The sequence below is a fragment of the Terrapene carolina genome, unplaced genomic scaffold, assembly GCF_002925995.2.
Source record: "Terrapene carolina triunguis isolate 2854851 unplaced genomic scaffold, T_m_triunguis-2.0 Scaffold838, whole genome shotgun sequence".
Lineage (NCBI taxonomy): Eukaryota > Metazoa > Chordata > Testudines > Emydidae > Terrapene > Terrapene triunguis.
Genome location: NW_020665189.1, coordinates 8,483,505 through 8,495,557, shown reverse-complemented (window position 1 = coordinate 8,495,557; position 12,053 = coordinate 8,483,505). Strand labels below are relative to the sequence as shown.

At 48.3% G+C, this 12,053-nt stretch overlaps 1 non-coding gene across 1 annotated transcript; it reads right to left on the bottom strand.

Annotated features, from left to right (window-relative positions):
• Positions 1-5,615: 5,615 nt before the first annotated feature.
• On the bottom strand, positions 5,616-5,685 carry TRNAG-GCC. The gene has a single exon. It is a non-coding gene; the product is annotated as a tRNA-Gly (tRNA).
• Positions 5,686-12,053: the final 6,368 nt, after the last annotated feature.

The following is a 12,053-nucleotide window of genomic DNA, read 5'->3' as shown; positions in this document are numbered from 1 at the left end:
AGGGTACTTAGAAAAATCAGCTATTAAACAGTAAGCTAGCCTTAACTAGGGGGGAGGGATAGCTCAGTGGTTTGAGCATTGGCCTGCTAAACCCAGCATTGTGAGTTCAGTCCTTGATGGGGCCATTTAGGGATCTGGGGCAAAAATCTGTTTGGGGATTGGTCCTGCTTTGAGCAGGGGGTTGGACTAGATGACCTCTTGAGGTCCCTTCCAACCCTGATATTCTATGAACCCTAAACATAGTGGTGCTAACAGCCCACGATAATCTCTCTCAGGGTTTTTATACTGTGGCTCATCTCTGTAGGATCTGAGCACCTGTCATGTAAAATCAATAGCAGTAGTGAAGTTTCTATTAGACTTCATGGAGTCTAGCACTTCTCCCTTTATGGGGCCAAAACTCTGCTTGGCATTGGGTCCCTGAATGGGGAGGATTCTCCAAGAGTGTACAGCAGTGGTGGGCAACCTGCAGCCCATCAGGGTAATTTTCTGGCAGGTCGCCAGACAGTTTGTTTACATTTGCATGGCCACCCGCAGCTCCCAGTGACTGTGGTTCGCTGTTCCTGGCCAATGGGAGCTGCGGGAAGCGGCGCGGGCTGCAGGGACGTGCTGGCCGCTGCTTCCCGCAGCTCCCATTGGCCGGGAATGACAAACCGCAGCCATTGGGAGCTGCAGACAGCCGTGCAAATGTAAACAAACTGTCTGGCGGCCTGCCAATGGATTACCCTGATGGACCGCAGGTTGCCCACCACTGGTGTAGAGGATGGAACAATGCTAATGTGCTCTAGTATTGGCACTCTGGCCTAATCGCTAACCTCTTGCTTTTTTGCCCTCACTCCCGGTATACTGCCTGATTGTGTAGGAGTTCTCTACAGATGCTGCCAGAGCTTTCTGATTAGCTCTTATACTCCACTCCTGTTTGATACGTGTTCCAGGCAAAGCTGGGATTGGGGAGGTAGTACCAGTCAAAGGGAGTGAAGCAGGCGGTGGGGAGGAAAGAGCATGAAAGGCACTCCTTGCATTCATCACTGGCAGGATCACAGGTGGGAAGCAGATTTCACAATCACAAATGGGTGAGGATGGCATTAGGTGCCCATCCCATCCTCCCATCCTTGCACTGGCCAGCGGAGGTGTTCAGCTACATAAGGGAGTGTAACTTGCACCCCTCTGAATTTTGGTGCAGCAGGTGCACATGGACATGGGAGTGGAGGAGGGATTTTGCTTGCCTGAGGCACTATGCTTCCCAAAGCATCTCCTGGAGGGCAGCTCTGCTTCACATCTGTGTGTTCAAGGCACAATCTGGCCTGGTACATTTACACACTCTAAACTGCTTCCAATAGAGCTCCATTTATTCTCACTGATGTTGTTCCTGGTGGGAATGTTAGAAATGTGTTATATTCCTACTGCAATATGCAATTCAAAGTCATCATAAGAGGCAGGTAAGCCATGTTTATAAGGGACTCTGGTGACAAGCTGTGTGGCATGAGAAATTGCTCTTCCTCTCTTGATGTCATCTTATGGGGTAAGGTGACCACCTAAGAAAAGTGGAAAAATAATGTCACTTTATTCCTCTGAAATAAATTGAATTACTTGTTATTAAAAACAAAGATAACCTGATTTTGTTTTTATAAAACAAAACAAACATCCTGTTTCCATTTGAGTTTTTGAAAACCACAATGGAAACATTTTTATTGGTCTTAGTTTTCATAAAAGCTTATTTTTACAAAACCTACATTTTGGGCCAAATTTGTTGTTTTAGTGTCCCTTTGCAACAGTTGTAGAGAAATGAGAGAATCTGGAAATATGATTGCCATGCTCTGAGGTTAAATAAATAGGATTCCCAGAAGAAGCTGAAGGGAGTAACAGTCATTCAAAGCCAGTGAAAGATATTATTACACTAATTATAATTGCCATGCTGTTAACTTTTTCTCCCCAGTAGTAATAATAATAATTAATAATATACTTTGAATTTGACAGATCTTTTAAGCAATGAGACAGCCTGCAAATGAAACTGGGCACAGGTCAGAGACTTCCACAATACTAAGGTAAAATTCCAGTGGTGTCAGGATAAAGAAACTGCTTTGGCCAGGTAGAAAGGAAGAACCCTTTTCTTTGAGAGAGTTTCCCTGATAATGCTGTGGCCAGATGTCAAACAGAAATGGACAGGGAACTGATTGTGATTTCTACCTGTTTAAAAACAATTGCAAGATGAGACTAATTGATGTGTATCTGTGACAACTCGCCAGGTCATCCCTTGAAAGCTCTCCACATTGTTTGCTTTCTGTGATGGAATGCACCCCTGAATTCACACCCTACACACCACTGTAATGATCTTTGTACAGAATATGCCTTGTGAGGTATCACTTGAAAACTAATACAGTAACTCCTCGATTCAGGTTGTAGTTATGTTCCTGAAAAATGCTACTTTAAGTGAAACAATGTTAAGTGAATCCAATTTCCCCCAAAAGAATTAATGTAAATAGGGGGGTTAGGTTCCAGGGAATTTTTTTTCGCCAGACAAAAGACTATATATACACAGTATACGTTTTAAACAAACAATTTAATACTGTACACAGCAATGATGATTGTGAAGCTTGGTTGAGGTGGTGAAGTCAGAGGGTGGAAGAGGGGTAGGATATTTCCCAGGGAATGCCTTACTGCTAAATGATGAACTAGCACTCGGCTGAGCCCTCAATGGTTAACACATTGTTGTTAATGTAGCCTCACACTCTACAAGGCAGCACGAATGGAGGGAGGGGAGACAGCATGGCAGAGAGAGACAGAGACACACACCGTGTGTGAGAGAGTGAGAAACACGCACATTGTCCCTTAAGTATGCTGACCCCACTCTAAGTACATTGCCTTTTTAAGTAGATCAGCAAGTTGAGACAGCAGCTGCTGCCAGTAAGCTCCCTCCCGAGCCCTGTCGTGTCTCCCAACCCGCCGCTCTGTGGAGATGAGGCGCAGGAGTGGGGGGGGGGGCAGGAGCAGGGGGACATCCTGACATTAGCATCCCTCTTCCCCCCCTTGCACAGCAAGCGGGAGGCTCCGGGGAGCAGCACCAAAGTAGAGGGCAGGAGCAGCACAGGGCAGTGGGGGGAGGGACAGCTGAACTGTCCGGCAATTGATATAGCTTGCTGGGTGGCTGCTGCACAGGGAACTTAGGGGAGCAGGGAGCTGATGGGGGGCTTCTGGTCCACCCTGGTTCCAAGCCCCCACCAGCTAGCTCCAATAGTCTGCAAGCCGTGGACAAAGCAGGCAGCTGCCAAACAACGTTATAAGGGAGCATTGCATAACTTTAAACAAGCATGTTCTCTAATTGATCAGCAACCTAACAACGACACAACGTTAACCGGGATGACTTTAAGTGAGGAGTTACTGTAGCTCTCTGGTCAATAATATCATGGTGAAATATAGGTAGCAATATTATATGTAAAGTTATGAATTCCCCCTAAATGATATTGGTGGTGGCGGCTCATGTCCAAACCCATGTAGCCCTCATTAGGCAGAACTGGTCAAGCAGAATTTAAACAAAGGAATGTGTGTTTACCTCAGATTACATATAAATTGTAAACAGGGTCCTTAAACAGTGAGAGAGGGAAGACAGGAGACAAAGAAAACCTGCATTTCAACAAACAGAGGTGAGAAGAAATAGCATGTATCCTCTTTCACTACCAGACATCATGTCACCTTCTTTATTGTTTAAATCAACTTTGCTTTGAGAGGTCACCTTCAGGAAAATGTATCTCAAAGGAGGAATGGACTATAAAAGTGAGGGGCAAAACCACCCAAAGTTATCTCTCCCTATCCATCTTTCTCTTTACACCTGAGAATGCAAAAGAAACAGCAGTTGGACTACTAGAGCAGATCCTGACCTGAGAATTTGGTCAGCAATGTACTGAAAACATGTGGTTAGGGACTTCACCTTGAAGTCTAGTTTAGAAAGCTTTTTATCTTTATTTTTCTTGTAATCATTACTTGTACTCACTTAAAATCTATCTCTTTGTAGTTAAATACATTTGTTTTATTCTTTAATTAAAATTACTCCAGTGTTGTGAATTGTTTGGGTAACTCCATTTAAGGAAACGAAGTGTTGTATGTTGATCCCCTTAGAAGGGCAATGGACGGGAGAGGGCTGGACAGATTTTGGGGGGGAAATCTGGGACAGGGAGTGTGTTGGGGCCACCCTCAAGGTAGTAACTAAGGCTGCTGGAAGCCAGAGCATGGTGGTGTTTGCTGACAGGCTGCTGGGGTCAGAGCTGCTGGACCAGGGCTGTGGCTATCCAGACACTCAGGGTGTAACCTACATGCTGTTTGAGGAGCAGCAAAGCATTGTAAGGCACCCCAGGTTGCAGAGCAAGTGCTGACACTGTCCTTCACTGGTCTGGATTGCACCTCGGTATTTCATACTTGCGTTACAACTTTTTTAACAAGGAGAAATGAACCTCCCTGATTCACATTTTTTCTTGGGATCATATACCTCTACAAGATTGTTATGCTGCAATTTTCCTTAAAAATGGTTTTACCTTAGCCTATCAAGCCTCAGGGGCTGGGACTCCAGACAGAACCCCCCTTCATTGTACAATGTCAGGCCCAAATACTGCAATGAGATCTGCATGGGAACACACTTGCCAGGCTCCAATGATTTCACTGGGGTCTGCCTATATGGATCCAATTGCTGGGACTGGAACTCCAATTTGAAAAATCCAGGTTCTAAGTGCCAATCAGCAACTTATGCAGAGGGTTAGGTGGGGGGTACACAGTGTGGAGGAACAGAACAGGGGGGCCTCCTTTCCGATAGCCAAAGTTCTGGGCCTACAGGCCCCAAAACACCTCCAACAGAAGGCTGTCATGATGGTGACCTTTGTGCAGAGTAGAGAAGGCCTAAAAGCCTGAACAATACTGCTCAAATCAATTCTCTGCCAAAACCCAGACAAAAGTAGTAACAGAGGAGGGGAAAGGAAGGAAGGAAAGAAACACAGAATATAATAACCGCAAGTTTATGAAATACATTAAGAAATTGCTTTTGCAAAGAGCTAATCACTCTTGCAGTTGTAGTTATCTGCAAATTCTCCAATTCCAACTATCTGCAAATAACCTATAATAGCTCCCCTTTAAGCATCTCCTGGAAAGCTCCCCCCTTCGCCTGTCGCCGAAATCCCCCGGAAAATGACATGTACCAAGTCTTAAGAAATGTACCCAAGCTAGAGCCGAGCACCACCCCTGCGGAAACCACCGAGCGCCCCTCTACACCCACCTCTCGGAAATTGAGAAAGTAGGCAAGGGGAGGAGGGAGGACTGACCCCAACCCTAGCTTCTTAGCTCGTGATCAGCTCGTGCTCACCCCATACCCAGCTTGTGATTTGCCCCTGAGCTCGTGTTCACCCTGTGTCTAGCTTATGATTCGTCCCCAATTTCTTAACTCATGACGTATTGTTTGTACCTTGCTTGTGGTTTAATGGAATAAAAGCCCGCCTGCGTGTGGGGCTCGGGGTGTTGGTCTTCGGACTACACCCCAGTGCGCACTGGTTTGTATGTCAATAAACTGGCCTCAGGCTTGAGTCTGTGAACTAAAAGTAATTTTTTTCTATATCTAAACTAATTATAAAAGGCATTGGTGCATTGGCTGGGAAACGAACCCGGGCTCCCGCGTGGCAGGCGAGAATTCTACCACTGAACCACCAATGCAGAAAAAAATTACTTTTAGAAAAAAATTCTTTCCACGACAACAGCTTGTTCATTGGCAATAGGTAATTATCTCACTTTTGGTCATCCTCAGCTGCTGGAGAATCCTGTAGGAATGAGTTAGAGGTATGATCCCATTGGAGCCTTAGGTTAGATGTCTGAGTGGAGCAATGACTACAGATGATTTGGGGGACAGCCATGGAAGAGTTCAGGAGAAGGGCTTGGCAGACTGAATGGGGACAAGGACCTCAACTAAAGGCCCAGGCCTGTCTCAGAAGCTATGAATGACCAGGTTTAGGGAGGAGCATGCCTTCAGAGAGGAGAACCTCTAGCCCAAAAGGAGTGGAGCTGTTAAAGGGGAAGGTTGCCTTTTAAATTAAGTGAGATTGTAGACTGCTTGCATTAAACTTTGATTTAGGGAGGAATGTAGCAACCTGCATGGAACTTGGAAGGAGGAGCAAAGGTTGCTGAAGGGAAACATTTGGAGGAGACACCAGGAAGTCAGTCTGTGTGCATATGGCTGGAATGCTAGCACCAGCTGTAGCATCTGTAAATAGTTCTCTTCATAAAGTGCCAATTTAGTTTTAGAAGCATGGAGTCCTCTCATGTTATTACTCAGCATGTGGTATATGAAACAAGGCATAGTTAGCTGAGGAGACTTTGGAGGGGGAAGAGCCACTGGCTATGCAGCTGGGTGCTACCCCAACAGAAGTGAAAAGATGGGCTACAGCCAAGGCGAGAGAGACCTGGATCACAGTGTGACCACCCAGACAAGGAAACATAGGCTACATGTATGCTGCAAAACAAGAAAACAAAACAAACCCGTGGTGGTGAGTCTCAGAGCCCAGGTCAAGTGACTTGGGCTTGTGGGACTTGCACTATAGGGCTAAAAATAACAAGAGTATAAATATTCAGGCTCGGGCTTTGAGACCCACCAAGGGGAGTAAGTCTCAGAGTCAGAGTTCCAGCCCGAGTGGCAATGTCTACATTGCTATTTTTAGCCTCAAAGCACTAGCCCCATGAGCCTGAGTCAGTTGACCCAGGCTCCGAGACTCATTGCTGCTGTGGTGGGTTCCCCCCCCCCCCAGTATAGAAGCACCCTTAGGCAGAACAAATGGGCCCTTGCCTACACTGGAAAATCATGCTGGGGTCGCTCTGGCGGGCCCGACGCAGCCAGGGCAGTGGCTGCTCCGGCTGGCTGGGGCTGCTCTGGCCAGTGCGCAGAGGGTTAACGGTTAAGGTTGGTTAACGATAAACCTAATGTTTACCTGCTAACCATTTAACATTTTACATCCCTAGTTGATTATCAATTACAATCTGACATTTACTGGTTTCTTCACTGGTTTATAGTAATCTATGGCTCTCTGTCATGAGATGTACTAAGCAGAATATCTCTAACGTTCATGTAATTGTTACCTGCAGCTCCCTTGCAAGCACTCCCAATTCATCACACATCCTGAGGCAAAGAATGTTCCATTTGGCAAAGTTCACTACGGCCTTGGCTACACTTGCGAGTTACAGCGCTGTAAAGGCTCCCCCAGCGCTGTAACTCACTCCCCGTCCACACTGGCAAGGCATTTGCAGCGCTGTATCTCCGTGGTTGCAGCGCTGCATGTACTCCACCTCTCCGAGAGGAATAGCGAGTATTGCGCTGCAGCGCTGCGGCACCAGTGTGGCTGCCCAATGCGCTGTGAATGGCCTCGAGAATTATTCGGCAGTATCCCACAATGCCTGTTGTAGCCACTCTGGTCATCAGTTCAAACTCTACTGCCCTGGCCTCAGGTAACCAACCATGTGACCCACCCTTTACATTCCCCGGGCATTTTAAAAATCCCCTTCCTGTTTGCTCAGCCCGGTGTGGTGTGGAGTGCTATCAGCGAATCTTTCCAGGTGACCATGCCTCCACGCGCCAAGCGAGCCCCAGCATGGAGCAATGGCGAGTTGCTGGACCTCATCAGTGTTTGGGGGGAGGAAGCTGTACAGTCCCAGCTGCGCTCCAGCCGTAGGAATTACGATACCTTCGGGAAGGTATCAAAGGACATGATGGAAAGGGGCCATGACTGGGACGCCCTGCAGTGCAGAATTAAAGTGAAGGAGCTGCGGAGTGCCTACCGCAAAGCCCGCGATGCAAACGGCCGCTCGGGTTCTCCCCCCGCGACCTGCCGATTCTACAAAGAGCTGGATGCGATACTTGGGGTTAACCCCACCTCCACTCCGAGCACCACCATGGACACTTCAGAGCCGGTGGGGGGGGGAGGAAGAGTGGGAGGAAAACGGGAGTGATGGTGGTGGGCCAGATGGAGACACCCCGGAATCCCTGGAGCCATGCAGCCAGGAGCTCTTCTCGAGCCAGGAGGAAGGTAGCCAGTCGCAGCGGCCGGTACTTGGTGGAGGACGACCGGAGGGGCGGGTTCCTGGGGGGCGTTTTTTTTTTTTTCGGGAAGGAATTTTTTCGGTGCGGGCTCTTTGGGAGAGGCGGGTTAGGCATGCATGCCTAGATGCGGAATAGTGCATTGATGTGGTTTATCACATCGCTGTAATCGGCCTCGGTAATCTCCTTGAATGTCTCATCCAGAACGTGTGCAATGCGCTTGCGCAGGTTTATCGGGAGAGCCACCATGGTCCTTGTCGCAGCCAGGCTAACATGTCTGCGCCACTGTGCCGCGAGGGGCGGGGGGACCATTGCTGCACACAGGCAAGCTGCATATGTGCCAGGGCGGAAGCCGCATTGCAGTAGAAGACCCTCCCTTGCTTCCCAGGTCACTCTCAGCAGCGAGATATCGTCCAGGATGAACTCCTGTGGAAAATGTTGGGACAGTGTTCAGTGTAGGTGCCCCCTGAAGCTGTTGGCTCTCCCCACGGCACAGAAACCCAGAGGACAGTGCAGCCCTGAAACAATCAGTCCCCCTTACTCACCATTTTGAGGCTCCCGTGGGATGTGTGCTCTGTTTCGGACGGGAAAATTATGATATTGTGTAGACCCTGTGTGTTTTCTAGTCCTTAAGTGTGGGGGGAATCATTACTCTGTCTGGTATAAACAATGCTGCCTCTGTTAAATGTTGCATTTTGCCTATACAGCTGCATCAACCCTGAGACCTCAGCCGTCCCTCTTATCGCCTGCTCAGAGACTGCAAAGACTCAGGAAGAGACCGCGAAAAAGCAAAGAAGACATGCTGCAAGAAGTGATGTGGCAATCTATTAAAGAGAATGAGAAAGCACAGAACTGGAGGGAGAGAGAAAGCAGGATCCGCTAGGAAAATGCAGCGCACTGGCGGCAAAGCACCGCGCATCAGCAGCAAAGCACTGATAGGCTCATAAGCATCCTGGAGCGCCAAGCAGACGCTATCCAGGAGCTGGTAGCCATGCAGAATGAAGAGCAGTACCACAAATGCAAACGCCACCCCCCCCACAGCCCTTGTCCCAAAACTCTTTCCATTGTGCCCCACTGTCACCTCCAACCCACTTTCCCCAACTTCCGTGTTCTTCACGCCACCCGCTGCCTCCAACACCAGTATCTTCACCACCCAGCCCTGAAAACCACGACCCTTACCCTCTGCACTCAACCCCCATCACCATGCAGTATAGCTGTCCTGAAGCGCAGCACTCACTGCACAGCACACCAGACAGGACATACGCGAATCTGTGATTGTACTGTTCCCCACTCCGCCCCCTTGTTTCTTTTCAATAAATAAATTTTTTTTCTTTTCAATAAATGGATTTTTTGGCTTTGAAAACATTCTTTATTATTGCATAAAGTAAAAGACTCCTTAGCCCAGGAAATAAACAGGCACTGCAAGTCTGCTTGTCTGCTTAGCAAACACTGATTCCTAAAGATTGGAACTACTGCACTTCACTCCCGTGCAGGGCACCAGATATCACTACTGATTTTCAGCCTCAAATTGCTCCCTCAAGGCATCCCTAATCCTTGCAGCCCCGCGCTGGGCCCTGTAATAGCCCTGCTCTCTGACTGTGCAAATTCAGCCTCCAGGTGTTGAACCTCAGAGGTCCATGCCTGAGTGAAGCTTTCACCCTTCCCTTCACAAATATTATGGAGGGCACAGCACGCAGATATAACCGCGGGGATGCTGTTTTCGGCCAAGTCCAGCTTCCCATACAGAGATCGCCAGCGGGCCTTTAAACGGCCAAAGGCACACTCCACAGTCATTCGGCACCGGCTCAGCCTGTAGTTGAACCGTTCCTTGCTGCTGTCAAGGCTCCCTGTGTAGGGTTTTATGAGCTATTGCATTAACGGGTAAGCGGGATCTCCAAGGATCACAATGGGCATTTCAACTTCCCCTACCCTGATCTTCCGCTCTGGGAAAAATGTCCCGGCCTGCATCTTCCTGAACAGCCAAGTGTTCCGAAAGATGCGTGCGTCATGCACCTTTCCGGGCCAGCCTGTGTTAATGTCAGTGAAACGCCCATGGTGATCCACAAGCGCCTGGAGAACCATAGAGAAATACCCCTTCCGATTAACGTACTCGGATCCTAGGTGGGGTGGTGCCAGAATAGGAATGTGCGTCCCATCTATCGCCCCTCCACAGTTAGGGAACCCCATTTGTGCAAAGCCATCCACTATTTCCTGCACGTTACCCAGAGTCACGGTTCTTCTGAGTAGGATGCGATTAATGGCCTTGCAAACTTGCATCAACACGATTCCAACAGTCAACTTTCCCACTGCAAACTTGTTTGCGACCGACTGGTAGCTGTCTGGAGTTGCCAGCTTCCAGATTGCAATAGCCACCCGCTTCTCCACTGGCAGGGCAGCTCTCAATCTTGTGTCCTTGCGCCGCAGGGTGGGGGCAAGCTCCTCACACAGTCCCATGGAAGTGGCTTTTCTCATTCGAAAGTTCTGCAGCCACTGCTCGTCATCCCAGACTTCCATGACGATGTGATCCCACTACTCAGTGCTTGTTTCCCGAGCCCAGAAGCGGCGTTCCACGGTGCTGAGCATGTCCGTGAAAGCCACAAGCAATTTCGTGTCGTACACGTTACGTGGCTCGATAGCATCGTCGGACTCCTCACCCTCACTCTCACTGTCACTTTGGATATTAAGGAATAGTTCGACAGCCAAACGTGACGTGCTGGCGAGACTCGTCAGCATACACCTCAGCAGTTCGGACTCCATTTCCCGCAGACAGATCGTGCTGCACAGAAACCGTTGAAAGATGGCGCCAAAGGTGGACGGAAACAAAGGGATTTCTGGGATGCGAAGCGATGCATCACGGGGCATTGGGAGAGGACCCAGAATCCCCCGCACCCACGCCCCCTTCCCACAACCCACGGCGCCAGAATGGGAAAAGGTGCTCTGTGGAATAGCTGCCCATAATGCACTGCTCCCAATAGCGCTGCAATTGCCGCAGATGTGACCATGACAGTGCGCTGGGCGGCTGTCAGTGTGGACAGACTGCAGCGCTTTCCCTACTCAGCTGCACGAAGTCAGGTTTAACTCGTAGCGCTGTACATCTGCAAGTGTAGCCAAGGCCTACGTGACTTAAGGCTGGGAGTGAGCAGCAGGGGCGGATGAACTCTTACAAAACAAATATAATGTGTGTGCGCAAATACGCCTTACTATAAAGAATGTGGGAAGAGGAATAGCGAACATACGCTGGTACAAAATCTGCTAAACAACCCAAGTCTCTGTGCTCACATCACCCTAGTAATCTGCTCTCTGCCTGGTTCCCGATTGAGAATTGCATGCTGTTATATGTCTCTGCCCTTACATAAATTGTCCATGGATCTGGCTCTAGTTATCTGATGGAAGAAGACTCAATGACCATGTTGTTCCACATCATCTACGTTCCCCTAAAACAATAAAACTGTCACCCAGTACATGGAGACTCATGACAGAAGGAAAGAGAACTTTCACAATAGCTTTAACCAGACTATGGAACTCAGTCCCAAATGAAATAAGAATGACTGCAGACCTCACTATGTTCAAAACACATCTCTTTGACTTGGTTTTCCTTAATTTTTTTGTTCTCTCTCTCTCTCCCTCACATACATACATGCCATACACCAGGCACACAACCTATAAGTTAATATTTCTCCAAAGGAAGGAATAAAAAGAAATTTTGTAGTGTAGACATGGGCTATGCTATGGGCTTTTGCTAGCACAGCTGTGTCAGTCAGAGATCACATCTCATCACATCTCTGACCGACATAGCCATGCTGCCAAAAGCTTGCAGTGCAGACCAGATCCAAGCATAATGGATGCAAATATTTCTATGTGAGTTTGCAGAAAGCCAGGAATGCTTTTGAGAGTGTGACCAGCCCCATTCATCTCAGTGAGGTTTTAACTCAGATCCCCATGATGGTAATTTGAATGTCAACATTTTAACTGCTTCACTCCTCATGTCAGGCCTTATCTG